Here is a 24813-nt window from a genome sequence, read left to right as displayed (position 1 = left end):
CCTAGTTTTCGCTGACCTTCCACTTTACCAAACATGATGTCCTTTTCTAGCAAATGGCTAATTATGATGACTATTGTATCACGATTGACTTAATATAGATATTCGGCACTATTCATTCAACAACCATTAAGTATCCACCTTCCATGAGCTAGACATCAGGGACACAAAGAAACATAACACACAATCTCTGTGCTCGAGGAGTTCTCAAGTATTTGCATTTTAAACTGGAGCCTTCACAAATTTAATCCCAAAATGGAGGAGAAACTTGAGAATTTCTTGCACCTTGGTAAGGCTAAGGAATGTTTTACATAAGGAGACTTTCAGATGGGAAGTTCCTGCTTTTTCCTCCCTGAATGCCAGGAATTTTACTTTATTTTTCAACAACCAATAAAGTAGGAACTATTATTGCCACTCTCGTTCTACAGACAAAAGAAGAACTTCCCTTACTCACACAACGAATGAAGGGCAGATGTAGGATTTGAACTTGGACTTATCCAACCCCAAAGCTCAAGTTCTTAGCCACTGTGTGTTACATTGTCTCTTAGGGTGATCAGCTGCAGTGCTGAAAATCCTTGGTGTTCCTTGGCTTGTAAATGCATCCCTCCAGTCTTCTACTTATAAGATTCTACTGATATACATTGCAGCAAGACCGATTAAAGAAGGTATTCTTGAGAGCAGGGACTAAGACAAATGGGAGAGGGTTAGCTAGGGAAAAGCGTGACACTCTCCATAAGTTTAACGTGTTCTATCTGGAGGCAAGGAGTTAAGAAATTTCTCAATGCTACAATACTGACTGCACACCCATTGGACACACGCCATTGTGCCTTTCTGGGGCCTGGAGTTCAGACATGTTACAACCTTTGGCTGGCCCTAGAAGTCTTACGGTACAAGGACATCTTCTTGCCAAGTACCAAGTACAATCAAATGTTCTCCCCTAAACTCACTGGGCAGCTCTGGCAACTGGGCAAGCTTTAAACTTGCCAACCAATAGACGGGTAATGAAGCAAGGTGGGTACAAGTTTGAATCCTGGGAACTCCAGTTGATTTCAACTGGATGCAGTACTACCGTACCCTCCCTGCAGGGGCATTTGGAAATGTGTGGAGGCATTTCTGGTTGTCCCAACAACTGGGAGGCCCCAGTAGCATTTAATGAGCAGGGGCCGGGCTTGCTAAATAGCCTGTAATACATGTGACGATCTCACACAAAGAATTGTCCCACCCCAAATGACCTTAGCCACTCTGTTGAGAAATCATGGTAGACAATTCCAGGTCCAAAATCCTCTATCCCCCCTCCCAGAGGTGTAACTAAGGTATGGCAGATATTACAGCAGCCCTGGGCGCACGGTGCTGCTGAGAAGTTTCCATTAACCCAGTACGACCAGCAGTGTATCTACGGAAAATGGCGCCTATGACAAGCACTGTGAAATTGTACCCTTGTTCAAACATCTGACACCCCTCTTTCTGATAACTTTACCATAATATCAGCTCAAAAATACAAGTCAAAGTCTTCACCTGAAGTACGATAAAAAAAAAAAAAAGAAAATTAAAAAAAAAATAATACAAGTCAAGCTCGTTAATCTTTTAATTAACACATTACCTTGCTTGAGGAAGGACACTGGGCTGTACCAGGTTAATGGAAACTGCTCAGTGGCGCCACATGTGGTGAAATTGTTCACTACAGATGATCTGTCAAGCAAGATAAGCACTGCACTTACCTTACCTTTTGGATAATCCACCGCTGCCCAGGAACCACGGAAGTTTTCGGTATTGATGTTCTTGTGATGGAGGATCCTGATCTGTTGGTGAAAAGCTGGCAGTAAGCACAGCCAATGACTGCCCCACCCTCCAAATGCCATAAAGACGAGCACATTCTAAGTGTGGCAAAAATCCCCCGTGTGTTTTCCACCTCTTAGTCCAAAGTACATTTGAAAGGAAATTTGATCAGTTTAATCTCAGAACCATTAAAAGTGATGAAAATCTCATCTTCTAGAAGCTGTTTTAGAAAAATCCCTGATGTCTTTTTGTGCATTTCCTTAGAAATTAAGAGTTGCCACAGGAAACCCTGGTGATGTAGTGGTTAAGAGTTTGGCTGCTAACCAAAAGGTTGGCAGTTCAAATCCACCAGGCGCTCCTTGGAAACTCTATGGGGCAGTTGTCCTCTGTCCTATAGGGTCGCTGTGAGTCAGAATCAACTTGACGGTAATTGGTTTTTTTTATTGTTTGCTAAAGGTAAGTGAAGAATGTTAAGAAAATGAATTCTTCGGAGTCCTCCCTCCTATTAGGAAATTTGTGCTTCCTGCCCTCAGAGCACCTCTCCGCCTTTAACCTGCCAAGGTGGCCCCGTAATTGCTCAGAGTCTAGCCCAGGGGTTGGCAAACTAGGGCTCATGGGTCAAATCCTGCCTACTGCCTGGTTTTGTAAACAACCGTTTACTGGAATACACGCATGCTCATTTGTTTATATGTTGTCTAGGGCTGCTTTTGTGCTACAACGGCAGAATTGAGTAGTTGCAGCAGAGACTGTATGACCCACAAAGGCTAAAATGTTTACTATCTAGCCCTTAAGAAAATGTTTGACAAATCCTGGTCTAGATGGTTTCCAAAAGGCAATTCCTAAGAGAGAAAAAAGAAAAAGAAAATCTTTATATTTAATGGATTATTTAACTCTCACAGCAATCCAATAAAGCTGACATAAATATAAGGAAACTGAAGCATGCTGTTGTTAGGTGCCCTCAAGTTGGTTCTGGCTCATAGTGCCCCTATGTACAACAGAATGAAACACTGCCCGGTCCTGCGCCATCCTCACAATCGTTGCTACGTTTGAGCCCATTGTTGCAGCCACTGTGTCAACCCATCTCGCTGGAGGTCTTCCTCTTTTTCGCTGACCTTACCAAGCACAATGTCCTTCTCCAGGGACTTGTCCCTCCTGACAACATGTCCAAAATAGGTAAGACGAAATCTCAACATTCTCGCTTCTCTGATTGTACATTTTCCAAAACAGATGCATTTGTTCTTCTGGTAGTCCATGATATATTCAATGTTCATCAGCACCATAATTCAAAGGCATCAATTCTTTTCTGGTCTTCCTTATTCATTGTCCAGCTTTCGTATGCATGAGGCAACTGAAAATATCATGGCTTGGATCAGGTGCACCTTAGTTCTCAAAGTGACATCTTTGCTTTTCAACACTTTGAAGATGTCTTTGCAGCAGATTTGCCCAAAGCAATACATTGTTTGATTTCTTGACTGCTGCTTTCATGAGTGCTGATTGTGGATCCAAGTAAAATAAAATCCTTGACAACTTCAGTCTTTTCTCTGTTTATCATGATGTTGCTTATTGGTCCAGTTGTGAGGATTTTTGTTTTCTTTTTGCTGAGTTGTAACCCACACTGAAGGCTGTAGACTTTGATCTTCATCATAAGTGCTTCAAGTCCTCTTCACTTTCAGCAAGCAAGGTTGTGTTATCTGCGTATCACAGGTTGTTAATGAGTTTTCCACCAATCCTGATGCCATATTCTTCTTCATATAATCCAGTTTCTTGGATTATTTGCTCAGCATACAGATTGAATAAGTATGGTGAAAGGATACAACCCTGATGCACACCTTTCCTGATTTTAAACCATGCGGTATCCCGTTGTTCTGTTCAAACAACTTCTTCTTGGTCTATGGACAGGTTCCACATGAGCACAATTAAGTGTTCTGGAATTCCCTTTCTTCACAATGTTATCCATAATCTGTTATGATCCACACAGTTGAATGCCTCTGCATAGTCAATAAAACACAGGTAAACATCTTGATGGTTAAGATTGTGTGTCAGCTTGGCTGGGCCATGATTCTCAGTGTTTATATGTGATCACTCCCGTGATTGAATATACTTTGAGTAGCCAATCAGTGAAAAAGGAGTTTCCTTGGGGATGTGGCCTGCATCTGAATATAAGCAGACGTTCTGGCTTTTTGCTGTCTCTGGATCCTGCTGCTGCCTCCTGTTTGCTTGACCTCTGGTTCTTGGGACTTGAGCTGTCAGCTTATCTGCCGAACTTGGGATTCGGCAATCTTCACAGCCTGTGAGCGGAGCCCTGCTCTCTGACCTGCCGGTCTTGGGCTTGCCAGCCCCTGCAGCTACGTGAATCAGAAGAAATCTTGCAGTCTTGCCTGCCAATCCTAGAATTCATTGACCTTCACGGTCTGTGAACGGGAACACTGCTCTCTGACCTGCTGATCTTGGGCTCATCAGCTTCTGTGGCCATGTGAATTGGGAGAGGCCTTTACCCTGATCCATAGACTTGGGACATTCTAGCCTCTACAATCGTGTGAGCTGTTTCCTTGATATAAATCTCTCTGTATATACATTTATATGCTTTACTGGTTTTGCTTCTCTAGAGAACCCAGCCTAAGACAACATCTTTCTGGTATTCTCTGATTTCAGGCATAGAGAGAATAAATGACTTGCTCAAGGTCATACACTCAATAAATAATGGAGCTGGGATATGAACTCAGGTCTCTCTGACTCCAAAGCCCAGGCTTGTCAACTTTATGACATTTGTAGAAGCTATTGCAGTACCAGGGCCTTGGTGGTGCCATGTTTAAGTGTTCAGCTGCTCACTGGAAAGTAAGCAGTTGAAACCCACCAGCTACTCTGTAGGAGAAAGGTGCAGCAGCTTCCGTAAAGATTTACAGCCTTGGAAACCCTATGAGGCAGTTCTACTCTGTCCTGTAGGGTCACTATGAGTCGAAATTCAGCTTGACAGTAATGGGTTGTTTTTTTCATTGTGTTACCAGCAATCCCTGGGTGGTGCAAATCATCAACACACTCACTGCTAACATTTTGTTTGGTAGTTCGAGTACACCCAGAGGCACCTCAGAACAAAGGCCTGGTGATCTGCTTCTAAAAAGTCAGCCACTAAAAACCCTATGGGCATAGTTCTGCTCTGACACACATGGGGTCACCATGAGTTGAAATTGGCTAGACAATAACTGGTTGATTGTCACCAAGAGATGGCCCCAAAGTGATTTCTTATATCAGTCTAATAAAACTATTCTTTAATATGGAAGTTTTCTGAATAGTATATAATATTTGAATAAATGGACCTTTAACTCTAAGAAAAGCAATGTGCCTGCTATGTAAATAAGACTCTAAGACAACTCCATCAGTGCTACAAACTAATCAAATCAACACCTCATATCCCTTATGGATAAATGGTGGAACTACGACTAATAAATATAGGCTATGTCACCTGTAACTAGAATCTTCTCTAGAAAATATCATAAAGTAAATAAAGTTTGCCCTAAAATTTCTTGTCTTTCCTTCTTACGGCTCTCACAAATGAACTTAACATTCCTAGGCCGCAGTTTCCTCATCTGTCAAATGGGGATAAGCAGAGTACCTAACTCCTAGGGTTCTTCTGAAGATTAAATATGATAATCTACATAAACCTTTGCTATATGCCTGAAAATTAATAGGTGCTCAATAAATGTTATCTCCTTTGGCCCTGAGATGCCCAAGGCAACGCCTACTTGGACTTGCTTTTTATCAGAGAATTCCCCCATATTTAGTGTTTTTGCTTCTTAAGCAAAACTTCTCAGTCCTGTGTTCCTTTTCCTCAAAGTTTTAATCTACTTTCCTCAGTCATTCCCAGGAAGGCATGTAGGGGCAGGAGGAGGGATGAATCTATACGAATTGTTTCAGAAGCATATGCTCCTCCCAGGGAACACATTTAATAAGACACATGTACCTGAAAGTTATCTACCAATGCTTCAAAACCAAAATAATTTGTAAAAGATAATTCCCAAAGATAAATCATACTCTTCCCCCTCAACTTGCTCCCTCTGCCCCCACCATGCCTAGTCAACCCCATCTACCCCACCACTCACCCAGGCTTGAATGTGGAAGTCACCAGTGGCTGTGCTCTTTCACTGTTCACCACATTCAACTCCTCACCAATCCTGCCTCTGCTCTGTCTATGCCTTTCTTTTGTAACTCCCACCGAAGACTGGGGGACTATGCAAATTAGGTGCTTATGGCCCACCAAGGAGTTTGGATGGTGTGATAATAATGTAAATAAGATGCATGGCACCCTTGTGGGGGTGGAACAATGCAAATAAGGGGTATGGAACCCTAACAAGGGGATTGGTCAGTTTTGCCATCCCACTAGGCTTAAAATGAGCCATCCCAGAGGTGGAGAGGAGAGGATCTCACCAGCACCAAGAAAGAAGATTCAGGAGTAGAGCATGTCCTTTGGACCCAGCATCCTTGCTCTGAGAAGCTCCTGGAGACCTAGAGAGAGAGCCATAACATCGAAGATGGCAAGAAGTGGAGGCAGAAAACGCAACAGGCGGAGGCTTGCTGGCAGAGTCAGGTGCCTCTGGGCACTTGGTGGAGCTAGGTTTGCCAACCCACTGAGCTAGAGGTGAGCACCTTCAGGCCAAGGCTTACTGGCAGGGTGGGGTGCCTCTGGGCACTTACTGGCAGAGCTAAAAGAGCTTTGTAACACTTGCTCAAGCAGGGCAGAGGCTGAGGGGCCAGAGAGAGGCCTGCATGCGGGCATGACTGAAAAGAGGCTGTCCTGATTGAAGAACTGTATCCTGAGTGTTCCTGAACCTGAATTATAACCTGTTATTTCCCTAATAAACCCCATAACTGTGAGTACGGTCTGTGAGTTCTGTGTGGCCATTGCAATGAATTATTGAACCAGCAGAGAAGTAGAGAGTGCAGTGGGAAGGACGGTTGGTGTCAGAATTGGTAAAAAGGTTTGACAGGAGGTATGTCTGACCTCCAGCTCATAGGAATCAGCCTTGGGCTGTTGATCTTGATTCTCCTTGTCTCTTGTGAAGTTAAAGGACGTCAGACGCCCCCATCAAGCCATGGTTATGGTTTCCATCAATCTTCAAGGCTGAGGTCCAAACACCTGAGCTTGGCACCCAAGTCTCTGCTATGTGGCCCCTGATTCCCTGGACAGCTTTGACTCCACTTTCCTTTACACACCTTATGGTTAAGGCTGGTGTTCAAATATTTGATGACCACTCACAGGCATTGACCAATCAGATTTGATGTCAACAGTGCCAGGCATGAACCCTTTAATTTCTGGTTTTGGGGAAGGTCTGGTGGAGGATATCTGGTGGAAAGAGGGCTCGGAGCAATGGCTTTTTAGTGCCCCCAAATCCATCCACTGCCAGTGAGTCAATTCTGATTGATAGCGACCCTATAGGACAGAGTAGAACTGCCCCATAGGGTTTCCAAGGCTGTAAATCTTTACAGAAGCAGACTGCCACATCTTTCTCCTGTAGAGCAGCTGGTGGATTCAAACTGCTGACCTTTTGGTTAGCAGCAGAGCACTTTAACCATGGTGCCACCAGGGCTCCTTCTTTACTGCCCAACGAAGCATATTTCAACCCCTGATGAACATCAGGCTTCACTGTGGTCAAACAGAAAACCTTGCTACTCTCTAACATGACCTTAACTCTCCTCTTTGCATTTACAAATCCAGCCCTTTTTCATCAACCATCTTAATTGCCACTTTTCTCAGTAAGTGCCATATGGAAGTCACTTTTCTTTATTATTCTGAATTCCCATAGCATTTTCCCAATGTGCCATTGTTAGGACAACCCCTCACCATTACAGGTGTCAGCATGTGAGTGTTATTTCCCCTCCTCAGACTATAACCTAGGGTTGCAAACTATCAACTCACAGATTTAACAAAGTTTGTGATATATTTTGCTAAACATGAAGGTTTGTTTTTTTTTTAAAGTAAGAAATTCCATTTTTCGAAACTCTGTATTTCTGGCTTCTCTCTCGCTCTCTTTCTTTTTTTTTATTGTGCTTTAGGTGAAATTTATATACTTATTGTGATGTGACCCTAGTTGTAATCCCTATAATGTGACAGCACACTCCCCCCTTTCCACCCCTGGTTTCCTGTGTCCATTCAACCAGCTCCTGTCCCTTCCTGCCTTCTCATGCTACCTCTGGACAGGAGCTGCCCCTTCGGTCTCGTGTATCTGCTTGAACTAAGAAGCCCACTCTTCATGAGTATTATTTTATGTTTTATACTCCAGCCTAATCTTCGTCTGAAGAGTGGGCTTCGGGAATGGTTTTAGTTCTGGGTTAACAGAATGTGCAGGGGCCATGGCTTCGTGGGTTCCTCCAGTCTCAGTCAGACCATTAAGTCTTGTCTTTTTACATGAATTTGAGTTCTGCTCTACTCTTTTCTCCCGCTCCATCAGGGACACTCTGTTGTGTTCCCTGTCAGGGCGTTCATTGGTGGTAGCTGGGCACCATCTAGTTCTTCTGGTCTCAGGCTGATGGAGTCTCTGGTTTCTGTGGTACTTTTGTCTCTTGGGCTAATATTTTCCTTTGTCTTTGGTGTTCTTCATTCTCCTTTGCTCCAGGGGGGTTGGGTCCAATTGATACATCTTAGGTGGCTGCTTGCAAGCTTTTAAGACCCCAGATGCCACTCACCAAAGTAGGATGCAGAACATTTTCTTAATAAACTTTATTATGTCAATTGACCTAGATGTTCCCCAGAACCATGGTCCCTAGACCCCCATTCCTGCTACTCTGTCCCTCGAAGTGTTTGGTTGTGTTCAGGAAACTTCTTAGCTTTTGGTTTAGTCCAGTTGTGCTGACTTCCCCTGTATTGTGTGTTGTCCTTCCCTTCACCTTAGATGATTCTTGTCTACTATCTAGTTAGTGAATACCCCTCTCCTTCCCCACCCTCGTAACCATCAACGAATGTTTTCTTCTGTGTTTAAACCTTTTCTTGAGTTCTTGTAATTGTGGTCTCATACAATATTTGTCCTTTTGTGACTAATTTCACTCAGCGTAATGCCTTACTGATTCATCTATGTTGTGAGATGTTTTGAGGATTCATCATTGTTCTTCATCATTGCATAGTATTCCGTTGTGTGAATATACCATAATTTGTTTATCCATTCATCTGTTGATGGGCACCTAGGTTGTTTTCATCTTTTTGCTATTGTGAACAGTGCTGCAATGAACATGGGTGCGCATGTATCTGTTCGTATGATAGCTCTTATTTCTCTAGGGTATACTCCAAGGGGTGGGCTTTCTGGATCCTGTGGTACTTCTATTTCTAGCTATTTAAGGAAGCGCCAAATCAATTTCCAAAGTGGTTGTACCATTTTACATTCCCACCAACAGTGTATAAGTGTTCCAGTCTCTCCACAACCTCTCCAACATTTATTATTTTGTGTTTTCTGGATTAATGCAAGCTTTGTTGGGGTGAGATTATATCTCATTGTAGTCTTGATTTGCATTTCTCTAATGCTAATGATCGTGAGCATTTCCTCATGTGCCTGCTAGACGCCTGAGTGTCTTCTTTGATGAAGTGCCTGTTCATATCCTTTGCTCAGTTTTTAATTGGGTTGTTTGTCTTTTTGTGGTTGAGGTTTTGCAGTATCTTGTAGATTTTAGAGATTAGACCTTGATCAGATTTGTCGTAGCCAAATTTTTTTTCCCAGTCTGTAGGTTGTCTTTTTACTCTTTTGGTGAAGTCTTTTGATGAGCATAAGTGTTTGATTTTTAGGAGCTCCCAGTTATCTAGTTTCTCTTCTGGTGTTTATGCACTGTTACTTATGGTTTGTATTCTGTTTATGCCATGTTTTAGGGCTCCTAGCTTTCTCCCTATTTTTTCTTCCATGATCTTCATCATTTTAGATTTTATATTTAGGTCTTTGATCCATTTTGAGTTAGTTTTTGTACATGGTGTGAGGTATAGGTCTTGTTTCATTTTTTTGCAGAGGGATATCCAGTTATGCCAGCGCCATTTGTTAAAGAGACTGTCTTTTCCCCATTTAATGGATTTGGGCCTTTGTCAAATATCAGCTGCTCATACGTGGATGAATTTATGTCTGAATTCTCAATTCTGTTCCCTTGGTCTATGTATCTGTTGTTGTACCAGTACCACACTGTTTTGACTACCATGGGGGTAAAATTGGTTCTAAAATCAGGTAGTGTGAGGCCTCCCACTTTGTTCTTCTTCTTGAGTAATGCTTTATTTATCCAGGGCTTCTTCCCTTTCCATATGAAGTTGGTGATTTGTTTCTCCAACTCGTTAAAAAATGTCATTGAAATTTGGATCAGGATTGCACTGTATCTGTAGATCACTTTGGGTAGAATTGACATTTTCACAATGTTGAGTCTTCGTATCCATGAGCAAGGTGTGTTTTTCCACTTATGTAGGTCTCTTTTGGTTTCTTGCAGTAGTGTCTTGTCGTTTTCTTTGTATAGGTTTTTTACATCTCTGGTTAGATTTATTCCTATGTATTTTATCTTCTTGGGGGCTATTGTAAATGGTAACAATTTGGTGATTTTCTCTTCGAAGTTCTCTTTGTTGGTGTGGAGGAATCCAACTGATTTTTATATGTTTATCCTGTATCCTGATACTTTGCTGAAATCTTCTATTAGTTCCAGTAGTTTTCTTGTAGATTCTTTGGGGTTTTCTGTGTATAAGATCATATCATCTGCAAATAGGGATACTTTTACTTCTTCCTTACCAGTTTGGATACCCTTTCTGGTTTCTCTTGAAGCATCAGAAGGCCTGGCAATAAGGTGTCTGCCTCCTATGGTAGCTACAATGGCCTGGATTCATGAAGCAATCGCCCCCTGGAAGAGACCCAAACTCTCTAATTCACCTCAACTTCCCCCAACTCCCCTACCCCAGTCTGTTTTTCTCCTTTATGCTTCCTGCTTGGTCTGTCCAGCATTTGCATTTGCAGCCCTGTGCTAATAACTTCAAGGGCAGAAGGTATCTTTTAGTACTCTTTGAATGGTGTGAGAGGTCCTTGGGTGGCTGTTCTTAGGCCCTAGGTGGCTTTGCTCTAGAGAAGCAAAACCAGTAAAGCGTATAAAAATATATATACGTAGAGAGAGGGGTTTATATCAAGGAAATGGCTCACACGGTTGTAGAGACTGTAATGTCCCAAGTCCATGGGTCAGGAAAGAGGCTTCTCCTGATTCACGTAGCCGAAGGGGCTGTCGAACCCAAGATCGGTAGTCTGGGGAACAGGGCTGTCGTTCACAGGCTGTGAAGATTGACAATCCTAAGATCGGCAGGCAAGATCACAGGTAAGCTGCTAGCTCAAGTCCCAAGAACTGGAGGTCAGAGGAACAGGAACCAGCTGCAGGATCCAGAACAAGCAAAAGCCCTGGAGTCCTGCCTCAACGTCTGCCCACACTTGATGCAGGCCACACACCCAAGGAAACTCCCCTTCAGCTGATTTGCTGCTCATAGCAGATCCCATCATGGGGGTGATCACGTATCAAATCTCGACAAGGAAGTGATCACAATATTATATGACTGCCAAAACACTGAGAATCAAAGCCCAACCAAGGTGACAAACGATCTTAACCATCACAGTGGTGCAAATTATTTGCCCTGGACTACTAACCTAAAGTTGGCAGTTCGAACCCACCCAGTGGTGCTGCATAAAAAAGGCCCGGTGATCTGTTCCATAAAGGTCATAGCCAAGAAAAAACCCTGTGGAGCCATTCTACTGTGCACGTGGGGCCACCATGAGTTGGAATTGACTGCATGGCACTGGATTTGGCTTGGTTTGGTATGGTGTGATGGTTAATAGCATGGGCTTTGGACCCAAACTGCTTAGGGTCCTGTTTAAGTCTGATGCTCACTGGTTGTATGACTCTTGGCAAGTTACCTAACCTCCCTGTTATTCGGTTTCTTCTTCTGTAAAATGAGAATAATAATACTTTAGTACCCACTCCATAGGATTCTTGTAATGATTCAATGAGTTAATGCATATAAAAATTCTTAAAACAGTGCCTGACATATAGGAAGCAATCAAAATGTCAGCTTTATATACCAGTAATAGTTGCAGCAGAGGATAGAATATTCCTCACAGAACCTGGCACACTTAGTGAGTATACAAACACTTTAATGAATAAATGAAGAAATTAAATAGTATTCACACAGGCCTCACAGAAAATTTGGGCTAACCCAAATGAAAGCCTGATATGATGGAATTCCCATCAATGTGGGTAGTCTGGAGGAAATATTTGAGAGGCTACTGGACATTATGGGGCTCCCCCAACTGCGGCTTCTGAACAGACATTTATGCATATATCAAAGAAAAATAATGATAGATTAAATAGTAGAGAATGTATGCTAATTACCCAAGTATGCAAACCTCAAAGTTTCAATAAGATTGTTTGAATTCCAGCCAGTGGTTCTCCCACAATTTCCAGACAAAGGTGCTTGGGGGTAATAGGGCAGATGGAAAGGAGACGGTCTGGGACCTTAACTGTGGAAGTACATCTTCAGAGAAACTCATTGCTTTTACTTAGATAGTGTCACGGATTGAATTGTGTCCCCCAAAAATATGTGTATCAATTTGGCTGGGCCACGATTCCCAGTATTGTGTGGTTGTCCTCCATTTTGTGATTGATACAATTTTCCTATGTGTTGTAAATCCTAATCTCTACCCGTGGTTAATGAAGCAAGATTAGATTATGTTAAAGAGGATTAGGGTGGGACGTAACACCCTAGCTCAGGTCACATCCCTGACCCAATGTAAAGGGAGTTTCCTGGGGGTGTGGCCTACATCACCTTTTATTTTACAAGAGATAAAACAAAAGGGAAGTGAGCAGAGAGTGGAAGACCTCATACCATTAAGAAAGCAGCACTGGGAACAGAGCATGTCCTTTGGACCCAGGGTTCCCACGCAGAGAGGCTCCTAGTCCAGGGGAAGATTGATGAAAAGGGCCTTCCTCCAGAGTGGACAGAGATAGAAAGCCTTCCCCTTGAGCTGACGCCCTGAATTTGGACTTGTAGCCTACTAGACTGTGACAGAATAAATTTGTGTTTGTTAAAACCATCCACTCGTGGTATATCTGTTATAGCAGCACCAGATGACTAAGACAGATAGTATGTTCATTTGGAATGACTGGAGGAGGGTTAAAAAAAAAATGTTTTTGAGTAGACTCTGACTTATGGCGACTCCATGTGAGTCACAGTAGAACTGTGCTCCGTATGGTTTTCAGTGCCAGATTTTTCAGAAGTAGATTGCCAGGTCCTTCTCCCAAGGTGCCTCAGGTGGACTCAAACCTCCAACCTTTGGTTAGCAGCTGCGTATTTTAACTTTTTACACCATCCAAGGAGGAGTTTAATTGATAAAAATTATGGCAGAATTAAAATTTCCTTCTGGCACCAAAACTTCTTCTAGGTACAACTTTCTGTCTATATCAATGATTATAATATATGTTGAAGGAACTAAGTGTTGATGTAAACAAAGCACATTCAAATGCAGAGGAAACAGACATTCAACTCCTAGAAACGTCGAGCTCTCTGCAATATCTCTTAAAGGAAGATGTAATGGAGCCTACCATATATAGTTTTCTTGGCCCCTATCCCTGAACCCAAGGTTAGAAATTCTAATTAAAAAGTGATTTATATCCCAGTGGTGGATACTTTATGGATGAGATTTAGCTAAGCTCAAACAGAGGAAAGGTATTCAGTAAGGGAAACTTTATTGCCATCACAAAAACCCAACAGCTGGAAGAGATTTTACACCCTTTCTCATTAAGGTAGATGCTTTTTTTTTTTTCCCCCCGCTTTCTGGAATTCCATCAGGAATGACTTCAGGCACAGAGATGGATTACCCAATAATCAAAGATGTGGTGAAACCCATGTGAAATTGTACACTACAGATTAGTAAGTAAACACAAGTAAGCTCCTGCATACCATGCTTACTGGTTAATCCACCCCTGCTTCAGGAGGAATGATGTCAGTGGATCATCATTGCACGGCCAACAGTTCTTCCTTCTAACCAGACGCCAGGACCCCATCTAAACCTGAGCAGCCAGGATGTGGGCGCCTTGGTCAGCAGACCACAACTCAGTCCACATGAGAGGAAAGGTGAACTCTGACTCTGACTCTGACTTTGAAAGCCGAAGTCTGGTGTAGTCTTAAATTCAGGCAATAACAAGTTCCCAGCCCCAAATTTGGATGGTCTCCAAGGCAATTTCTCTCCAGAGCAGCTAAGGAAGCCAAGCGAGATTACAACATCTGGGACCACTGCTGAACATTTGAAGGTGATGATTGTTTGGGCAAGTGATTTACTGGTGACCTGTGGGGAAAACAAAGTCAAGCGGAGAAGGGCACTGACGTGGCCAGGCGAACAAGCCAGGAAAGGCTGTTTGTATGAATCATAACTGGCCCTGGGCCAAGACCAAGTACCTGATTGTGAAGTAGAAGAAAGCAAGAAGCCAGTACAGAGGAGTAGCGGAATACAGGTAGTCCCTGACTTATGACAGGGTTTCCTTCCGACGACTCAGTTGTAAGTCGGTTCTGATGAAGGTCGAATACCTCATTTTTTTTTTTTTTTTTTAGTTTTCATTATTATTGCCTTTTATTATCAATATCTTTATAAATCCAATCTTTATTTGTCTTTGGGGGTTGGAAACATTACATACAAAATTACAGCTATATTTTAATACATACATACATAAAAATATATATATCATAAAAATTTACTCAGATGAAGAGGAGTTGCACAACATTGGCATTTTGTCAGTTGTGGTAATAACCTCACCTGTGGAAGGTTCTGGATCATATGAATTGTCCCTGGGAATGGGGATGACGTTTCTAGTCAGACAATTAGTGAGAGTTGTCTATAAAGTCCTTTTCTTTTTCTCTTCGTGTATTTCAAGGTAACATCTCACTGCTTCCCAGATCTGCCTACCGACTTTAGCAAAGTGATCTGCGTTTGAGACCCTGTTTCCAAGCAACTGAAGCCCCTGATTTAGTTTAGAAAAAATTCCAGCTAATCTTTTCACTGTAAAATTTTTTGACAACTTTTCTCCTTCCCCTTCCTCATTCTTTCTTTCTTCTTTAGCATTTCTTTCCTCTTCAAAATCCATTAAATCCTAATCTGTCCATTCCCCTTCTTTGTGATCTATGAGCTGTTCCACATTGGCGGTATCAACTTTTAAATTCAGCATTCTTGCCGTACGGACGATTTTTCCACCGATCTCTTTCATCCTATTACCCTGATCAAATGTCTGGAGTGTGTTCACGTGACACAGCGATTTTTTCCATGTGACCTGCATGCATTTTCCCATAACTTCCTCCCAGGAAGATGTACAAAAAAAACCCAAACACTAGTGGTCATAAGCATGATTCGACATAACCTGAACACATCGTAAGTCGGGGACTACCTGTAAATAGTTGTTGTTAGGTGCCATCAAGTTGGTTCCAACTCACAGCAACCTTATATATAACAGAGTGAAAAGCTGCCCAGTTCTGCACCATCCTCCCAATTGTTGGTATGTTTGCGCCCATTGCAGCCGCTCTGTCAGTCCAACCTGTTGAGGGCTTTCCTCTTTTTGACTGACCCTCTACTTTACCAAGCATGATGTCCTCAAGGGACTGGTCCTTTCTGATAACATGTCCAAAGTAAACAAGATGAAGTCTTGCTGTCCTTGCTTCTAAGGAGCGTTCTGGCTGTACTTCCTCCAAGACTAATGTAATACGTGGTATACCGTTCAATTTCCTTTCTTAAATCCAAAATTAATGAATGTAGAAATTCCTGCCTAAGAACTTCAGATAAGGGCTTGTGGACTTATAGTCGTATGATCTTGAGCAAGATCTTTAGCTCCATAAATATGAGGTTCCTCGTGTATATGATAGTATGTTCCCTCATAGGGTTGTTGTGGAGGATATGAAAATATTTTTCCCAGATCTCCCTGCATGATAATGTTTTTCCCAGAAGTGCTGGTGGCAGGTGACTGTCAGCTGTCAGCCCTTGTGGGGATTGTCTCAGCTGCGGAGACCCCTTGGCTGGGATGGGGGTGGGGAGCATCCATGTCTGATCAAAGTAAGGGGTATAAAGATCTGGCCATTCTTAAAAAGTTGCAGGATCAACTTTTAAATCAGAGGAATCAACATAGGTGTTTAAAAATAGTTTACTAAATTCACAAGAAATACACAGACTTTCAATAGCTGGGTGGGGCTGAGGATTATAGTAAAATTTTAAAAAATGAAAGTGTAGTCCATTTATTAATTATACAAATTCACAGTATAAATATAAATATTTTAAGCTCTTAAAATAACTAATGAGGGAGTAGTGAAAAAAAGGACTTCGGGAATCTAATCAAATGATAAAATCATGAAGATATAAAATAATAAAGGAGAAACAATTTCTGAAGTCTTATCAACTAGGCGGAGCCCTGGTGGTGCAGTGGTTAAGTGATACGGCTGCTAACCAAAAGGTTGGCAGTTCGAATCCACCAGCCGCTCTTTGAAAACCCTATGGGGCAGTTCTACTCTGTCCTACAGGGTCGCTATGGGTTGGAATCCACTCGATGGCAACGAGTATCAACGAGGTAAACCACACCTACAACATTTTAGTTCACCCTCAAAGGCAAAGCTGGTTGCTAACAGCCCACCGATGATATATAATTGTGTATCCTTAGTTTAGCAGCCAAGCTTCCATCTTTGTAGGTTTAACTGGCAGAGATTATACTGACCTTCTGGCCATTATAACTGAACATGCATTTAAAAACTTCCAGAAAGACCTGAACAAAGATGGTTGCCTAACCAATCCAGTCTTCTAAAACAAGCTTTGGGGTGGGGTGTGGGGGCAGGAAAAAGAGGGACTCTAATAAAAATTTCAAATTGGTGAGAACTTAAAACAGTTGACCTTTAGGTAATAGAAACTTTTCAGAAGAAACAAATACTATGGATGTTCTACTGACACACTCACTAGAAGCCACTGGCTTTCCTTTAAGTTTCCTTTAGGTGTCCCAGAAACTCCATCAATAATCATGGCCTGGACATTGCCCCCTCCAGACCTGGTCTGCACCCTTGCCCACCCTGTTCAGTGCCCTGGGTGCAACCCTACAGGGATCTCCTCCCAGTTTCCCTTGCTCTGACTTCCTGTGGGGAGGACCAACAGGGAGCATTGATAAGAAGGAGCATTGACAAGATGACAGGAAGGGAAGGGGATCAGGAGAGATATTTCCCTGCTTTCTCCCTGAAGGTTGTCCTGGGAGGGCAGCAACCCTCCTTACTGCTGCCCTTTCCGGTCTCTGGGTTCTGGTAATCACTCTGTCCCAGTTTCCCTGCCCCTTCAGGCCAAGGGGGTGGTAACAGCCCCAGGTAACTGCGTAATTCCTTTTGATGTCCTTATACCCTATCCGTGTAGCCCCTGGGTGGTGCAAATAGTTAACATACTAGGCTGCTAACTGAAAGGTTGGAGGTTTGAGCCACCCAGAGGTGCCTTGGAAGAAAGGCCTGGTGATCTACTTCCAAAAAAAATCCACTGAGAACCCTATGGAGCACAGTTCTACTCTGACACACATAGGGTCGCCATGAGTTGAAATCAACTTGATGACAACTGATGGTTTCTTGAATACCCTGTCCACACTTTGTAAATAGTCCTTTTATTAAACTCTCTCCAAGTTACCCAATTAAGTGTGTCATTTGCTTCCTGCTGAGACCCTCACTGACACAAATAATAATGAATGTTTGTTAAACATTTGCCATAAGCTCTCCAAGAACTGTCTCATTGAACCCCCACCCCTCCCCCACAAGAATTCCACGAGGTAGGTGCTATTATTCCACTTTATGGATGATGCATCTAAGACTTAAGAGAAATTACGTTATGCAGCTGGAAAATAACAAGTCAAGGACTGAACTTGGATTGCGCTTTTTGAGTGCAAACTCTGACTTTAACCGCTATGCTATGCTCCTGTGATGACTGTTAACCTCACAATTTCACAAAATCCAACAGATCAATTAAATATTTTCTGAAACTGTTTCTCCCCCAGCACCAATCAAGGGGTATAAATAGACTAGAATCTGGTTTAAAAAAAAAAAAGAAAGAAACTAGCTGCTGTTGTTGCGGCATCGATTCCAACTCATGGCAACCGCATGCGTGCGGAGTACAACTCTTCCATAGAGTTTTCAAGGCTGTGATGTTTCAGAAGCAGATTACCAGGCCTGTCTTCCGAGAGGACTCTGGGTGGGTTAGATTGGCCAACTTTCTGTTAGTAGTCGAGTGCTTCACCGTTTGCATCACGCAGGGACTCCTAGAATCTGGTCTATACCTGATGAAAATGATCAGTATTATTTGGAGCCCTGGTGGGGTAGTGGTTAAGTGCTTGGCTACTAATCAAAAGGTTGGCAGTGCGAATCCGCCAGCCGCTCCTTAGAAGCCCTATGGGGGCAGTTCTTCTCTGTCCTATAGGGTCACTGTGCGTCGGAATCCACTAGCCTACAACCGGTTTGGTTTGCTTTTTTTTTTTTTTAATTGCTGCAGATTCTCAGACTTACTCACTAGGGACAGCCTTTCTTCATCCTTTTCTGATAGGCTAATAAAAGTTATGAATCTTTCAGATCAGGGGTGCTGGAGTCTGGTGAGAGGGCGGGAACAAGAGAAAGAGAGAGAATGAAAAGGCTCCAGACAAGCAGGTCATGCTTAAATATCAAACCTCTCCCAGTCAGGCTTTAGTCTTAAATAAGAGGGTGGTGGGTGAGCACACTGCGAGGTGCTGACCTTTGAAATCACAAGTGAGCTTTTATAGACAGGATCTCAGCGCTTGTCTGACAGAGTGAAAGGCTTATGTGCACTCCAGAATGGAATTTGTGTCTGCCAAATTAGTCCCGCCAGCGACCCTGTATCTTTAAACTGGTGATTCCATAAACTGTAGTCCCCTGTTAGCGCCCTCATAGATCTCTGCCGCCTCCCATTTCTTGTTCAAAGTGTTCCTCAATATGCTGCACATGCAGATGACCTTTAGACTCCATTTAGCAAGTTCTTAAATCTACCCCAGCCCGCTGGGATTTGGGTTGGAAAAGTTTCAGCTTTCATATTAATTTCAGTGAAACCTACTTAGTTAGCTAGTGCTGCTGTAACAAAACACATCACAAGTGGGTGGCTTTAGAGAACGGGATTTTTTCACAGTTTTGGAGCCTAGAAGTCCAAATCAGGGCATTGGCTCTAACGGAGACCCCTTTCTTTTCTCTTTCAGCTTCTAGTAGCTGCCGACAATCCATGGCGTTCCTGCGCTTATAGATACATCTGCCTCTGTTTTCACATGGCCTCTACCCGTATGTGTGTGTCTCTGTCTATTCTGCTCTTTTTATAAGATGCCACTCAGAATGATTAGATTTAGGACTCACCCACCCTGGTGGCATAGTGGTTAAGAGCTCGGCTGATAACCAAAATGTCGGCAGTTTGAATCCACTGCTGCTGGTCCTTGGAAACCCTATGGGACAGTTCTATTCTGTCCTATAGGGTCACTAAGAGTCAGAATAAACTCTACGGCAACAGGTTTGGTTTGGTTTTGGCTGCTCTGGTATGACTTTATTAATCTAACAAAGAAAATCCTATTTCCTAAAAGGGTTATATTTACAGGTACGGGGGTTGGGACTTCCACATTTCTTTCTGAGGGACACAATTCGATCCATAACACATACTGTCTTAGGCTTCTTTGTTGCAGGCAACAGCATCCAACTCTGGCCAATCTAAGCAAAGAGGAACTTATTGAAAAAGGACCTTGTTGAGGGCTCGTGGAATTTATGAGAGGTTTGCAGAATTTATGGAGACCAAGCTTGGGCTGGACAGGAATGAAGGAAGCTTCAGAATGCCAAGGAAGCAGGGAAGGGAACAACTGTGTGGTACCTGGAATAGTCTGATCCAAATGTCTCTTCCTCCATCACGAAAGACTTCTAACCAGTCCAAGCTCTTGTACTGTACATGACTCAAAGAGTGAGGATAAAAGCTTGAATGACTCAGTAGAGATCTTGTCTCTCGTTCCTACTTCTCTACTTTCTCCAACGGGAATGGAGAAAGGGGTGAAGGTCTGGTTTTCCCAGTGATTACCTTAGTGCCCACCTCACCCACTTGGCCTTCCTGGAAGTTGCCTACAGTTCCCATTTGTACAGATGCTGATCTCCCTGGCCAGTGGGATACTGTCTTAGTTGTCTAGTGCTGTTATATCGGAAATACCACAAGTGAGTGTCTTTAAGGAACAGAAATTTATTCTCTCAGAGTTTAGAAGACTAGAACTCTGAATTCAGGGTACCAGCTCTAGGGGAAGGCTTTCTCTGTCTGTCAGCTCTGGGGGGAAGGTCCTTGTTCCTTGGTGATCTTCATGTGGTGTGGCATTTATCATCACTCATTTTTGCTTTTTTGCTTGCTTGTTTAATCTCTTTTATATCTCAAAAGAGATTGCCTTAAGACACACCCTACTCTAGTTCAGCTTCGTTAACATAACAAAGAAAATCCATTTCCAAATGGGACTATAACTGCTACGGGGGGTTAGGATTTACAATTCATATTTTTGGGGGACACAATTCAATCCATAACAGATACCCTTGACCACTGAGGGACCGGATTTGGAAGATCAATAATCCAGCTTTCTTGCCCCTCAGGAAGACAATTCTGAAGTGCCTTCCACACAGCCTCTCCATAAGGTCCTCAGCATGATTGAGCCCAGTTACCCAGAGCAGTAACCTGCACATTAGTGCATGTATGGGATATTGGCTTCCTCTCTTCCATGTCACACTTGCTGGGATCATCTCCCAAATAAACCACTTGCACCCAAATCCCTTTTTCTAGGTCTGCTTGCAGGGGAACCAAACCAAGACGTTTTAACAATGCTGTATGTAGAAGGGGAGAGTCAAGTATCTCCTAAGAAAGTGGGCTGCTATCAAGTAAAGGGCATGGACAATGCACAACCACAAATGACAAACCATCTCTACACAATTAACAATTGTAGCAAAAAAAAAAAATTAAGATTTTAAACAGGGGAAAAAATTATAGGAGATGTTCCCAAGTAATAGGTTTTATTCTGTTACTTCGTTTTAAGATTAAGAGACTACGATTCTCCAATTGTATCCTCATGTCTTTTAGAGATACACCTGTCTTGCTTATCTACTGTTGTATAAAATATTACCTCAGAATGTACTGGCTTAAAACAACAACATTTATTATGTCACAGTTTCTGTAGGTCAGAAATTTGGCAGCAACTTAATTGAGTGGTTCTGGCTTGGGGTCTCTCTTGAGGTTGTAGTCAACCACGCACCTGGGGCTGCAGTTATCTGAAGGCTTGAGAATCTGCTTCCAAAGTCACTCTCTCACATGGCTGTTGGCAGGAGGCCTCAGTTCCTCACCATATGGACCTATCTGTAGGACAGCTTGATTGTCCTCATGACATACTGGCTGCCCCAAGTGAGGGATCCAAGAAGAGCATGGTTATAGAAGCTTCAATGCCTTTTGTGACCTAGCTTCAGAAATCCCATTGTTCATTTCTGCGGTATCCTATTGGTCATACAAGTCAGCCCTATTGAAAGTGGAAGAGGACTACAAAGGGCATAGATACCAGGAGGCAGGGAATACTGGGGACCATCTTAGGGGCTAGCTATCATAACACCCATTATCTTCTAAATTACTCAGCTATTTTGGAAGTCTTTATGAAACTGGATGATGAGCAATTCTACTGTGGAATGACTCAGGGACTCCCACCTCGCTTTGGTTTACAGCTAGATGCCTTAGGGTAGCAGTCAATACGTGGCTACGTTATTTTGCAAAAATAAGGACAGTAATGCAGTCCATTTTATTTGTGCTATGGCTCTAGCCAGGAGTCTAAGGATAGATCTCCTGAGTTGGAACCAAAATGTGACTTATGCTGGATAGCCTTGTGTTTGGATTAACAATATTTCCCCTGCCAATTCTTAACCTCCCCCTCCACAGTGATGGGTTTCTAAAGTCCAGCATGAAATAAACAAAAGGAGGAAAAATTCCTTTGTAAGCCCGCTAGAACCTAATAAAAACAGAGCCATATGCTGCATGACCCAACTGGAAATTCCAGCTTAACATAAAAAATATATAAAACACCATCCTCAATGGTGCCAAGCTTTTATAAAGAAGATGAGTGGCTCTGCCAACCCAAATAAGTGCGAAGGCCAAATGCGTTAAAGCACCAAGCACATTGTAGAACGAGCCCTCATGCCACCAAATCATAAATCCAATGTAAGTAAGGCCTGTGAACAAAGGTCTGGGAAGTTATCCTTCATGACGTTCCCTTTTATTCCCCAAAGGCCCGGGGTTCTATGTGTGGGGTGCCGTAGATCGTACTGACCCAGGGCTCCAAGAGAGAATAAAACATCATTACCTGAGAAATCAGCCTCTAAAAATAGACTAGAATGAGGGCATTTCTCTTCATGAGAAATGGAAATTACAGAGGTATTTGGAAAAGCATTGAAATGTACACAATAGCCATATCATATGCATTGATTCAAATAGCGGGTCATTTCACTGCAAATTTGTGACATAAATACACTGATTCAAATTACAAAATGCCAGACATACACAGCATTACAAAGCTCTTTCACAGAAATGTTAATCCTGTGCCTTCCAGTTCCCTAACTCAGCAACCGCCACTTGAAACCATGCAGTTGCTCAGGCCGAAAAACTTGGAGGCATCCTCAATGCGTCTCATCTACACACTCTTGCTGTGTTTCTTAATTTATCGTCAAGTCTTCCTGAATCTTTCTCAATGCTTTCCACATCTCTCCATCTGCACCCTCCCACTCAGGCCTCTCATCAAGAGAGCTACAGGCACCACCACACTGTTTTCCCTGCTTCTACTCTTGCTTTGGTCCCCGGGTGATGCAAATGGTTTGTGCTCTACTACTAGCCTAAAGGTTGGCAGTTCGAACTCACCCAGCAGCACCATGAAAGAAAGGCCTGGCAATCTGCTTCCATAAAGATGGCAGACAAAAAAAACCCTGTGGAGCAATTCTACTCTGTAATACATGGGCTTGCCACAAGTTGAATTGACTTGACGGCAATGGTTTTGGTTTTGGTTTTTGCTCTTGTCCTGCCCCTCCCTCACATTAGTTAGCATGAACTTTGCTGTAACAGACAAAGTCAAAATAAAAGTGTGTAAGAAGTATGGAGGTTAGCAATCAAGGGATGGTATGGTATTTCTCAAAATTACCAGAGACTCAGTCTTCTTCATTCTTGTTCTACTTGTGGCTTTCAGCCCAAGTTCACTTCATGGTTCAAGATGGCTGCTAGAATCCTGAAACCCTAAACATCAAATGAAGAGATAAAGAACTCAGCCAAGCACCAAATGGAATAAGAAACTGACAGAGAACAGAGAGCAAGGAGACATGCAGAGGTCCCCATCAGCTAACGCAGCTCGGATCCACCACCTTGGACTCCTATCAGAGACTAATGAAAAGGGAGTACGAGAAAGCAGCTTCACGGAGCTTCTAGCAGGAGACAGAACAACCGGTAAACAGTGATATACGCTTTCCCACCCCCCACCCTTCTTCCCCCCGACTTGGCCTCCTCTGCTTCCTGCAGCCACAGTCTCTTGGCCGGGAAGCACTGGCTGCTTAGATTCCACCAACCGGCACTGGCTGACTCCCTGAGTGCCATTTGTTGGCTGCTGGCGTTGCTTTTTTCTGCTTCTTTTGATTCCTTACCTCTCACCACGTCCCCCTCCTTCCACTCAAATACCTGGCTTGGTGTGTGATCTTTGCTTCTTTCTGAGGGGCTGTGGAGCTCCACTTGCATGTGGAGCTGCTTCCTGGTCTGTGCTGCCACCCTGGTGGCATCCCAGGGCCTTTTTTGTTCGTTTGTTTTGAATTGTCTGTTTGGTTTCTTTTTCCTTTCTTGAGTTGGGAGCCTGTTCTGGCCGGACAGTGCTGCGCAGCTTGAGACCTACCCCCTCACGTTTTGCAGACGTGCAGAGGGATCCCTGAGAGCATTTCTTTTTTCGTGGTTTTTTTTTTTCTTTCTGTTTTTTTTTGGGGGGGTTTTCTTATTCCTTTTTTTAAATTTGTTTTGTTTTCTTCTCCCTCTTTGTCCCTTTTTGTCTTTTTTCATTACTAAGTTTCTTGTCTCTCTATACCTTCCTTCTCTTCCTGTCCCCTGAAAACCTGGTGCTGTGTGACACCTCTATGCCTTCTACCCAGGCTGTACTTCAACACCTGGGAACAACTTCCTCAAACCTCATAGCCACACCGGTGGGACCCCTGGGAGCTTTGCTTTTCTTTTTTCTCTCTAATTTTTATTTATTCATTATTTTCATTCCTTTTCTTCTTCCCCTTTTTGTTTTTCTCCATTTCATAGTGTCTCATCTCTCCATGCCAACGGTAAGCTCCCCTAGCACCCTTTTTTATTTGTTTGTATGTTTTTGGCTCCTGTTCCTATCTCCTCTCTCCCATATCCATCTTAGCTCCACACATCACAATCTCCTCCTCCATTCTGCCTACGTGCACCATGAGCTTAATATCACACCACCAAGCAGCATAGACACGGCCTACTGGAATCTGCCCTACATGGAATACCAGTCCACCCTGGTAGCTGTAGTAAGTGCCACAAACAACCCATCCCAGCAACTCCTCTTCAGCTAGACCTGCCCTCATGTACCATATCTGAGCAACTGACCCTGCCAATTGGAGAAGGAGGTAAAGAGTATTATGCCCACAGAGGAGCAAACAACAAAGAACACAGAGCCCGCCTGCCCAGACATAGCCAAAGGAAAAAAAAAAAAAGGGCAAAACAAACAAATCTACAATCAATAAATGAGAAAAATAACTACTGAATGCCCCGAAGACAGCAGACAATATCAAAACTCTTACAAACAGGACAGGATGGTTCCAATCGGCATCCAAAATAAAACACCAGATGACTTTCCTGTGGAAGAAAAGGCACTAGAACTCCCTGATAGGGAATTCAAATCTCTACTACTCAGAATTATCCAAGAGTTGAAGCAAAAAGCAGACAAAGATGAGGAAAAATAGACAAATTCATGGAAAATACA

Source organism: Trichechus manatus, unplaced genomic scaffold, assembly GCF_000243295.1.
Source record: "Trichechus manatus latirostris isolate Lorelei unplaced genomic scaffold, TriManLat1.0 scaffold00020, whole genome shotgun sequence".
NCBI lineage: Eukaryota > Metazoa > Chordata > Mammalia > Sirenia > Trichechidae > Trichechus > Trichechus manatus.
Note: the sequence above shows the minus strand (reverse complement) of the source record.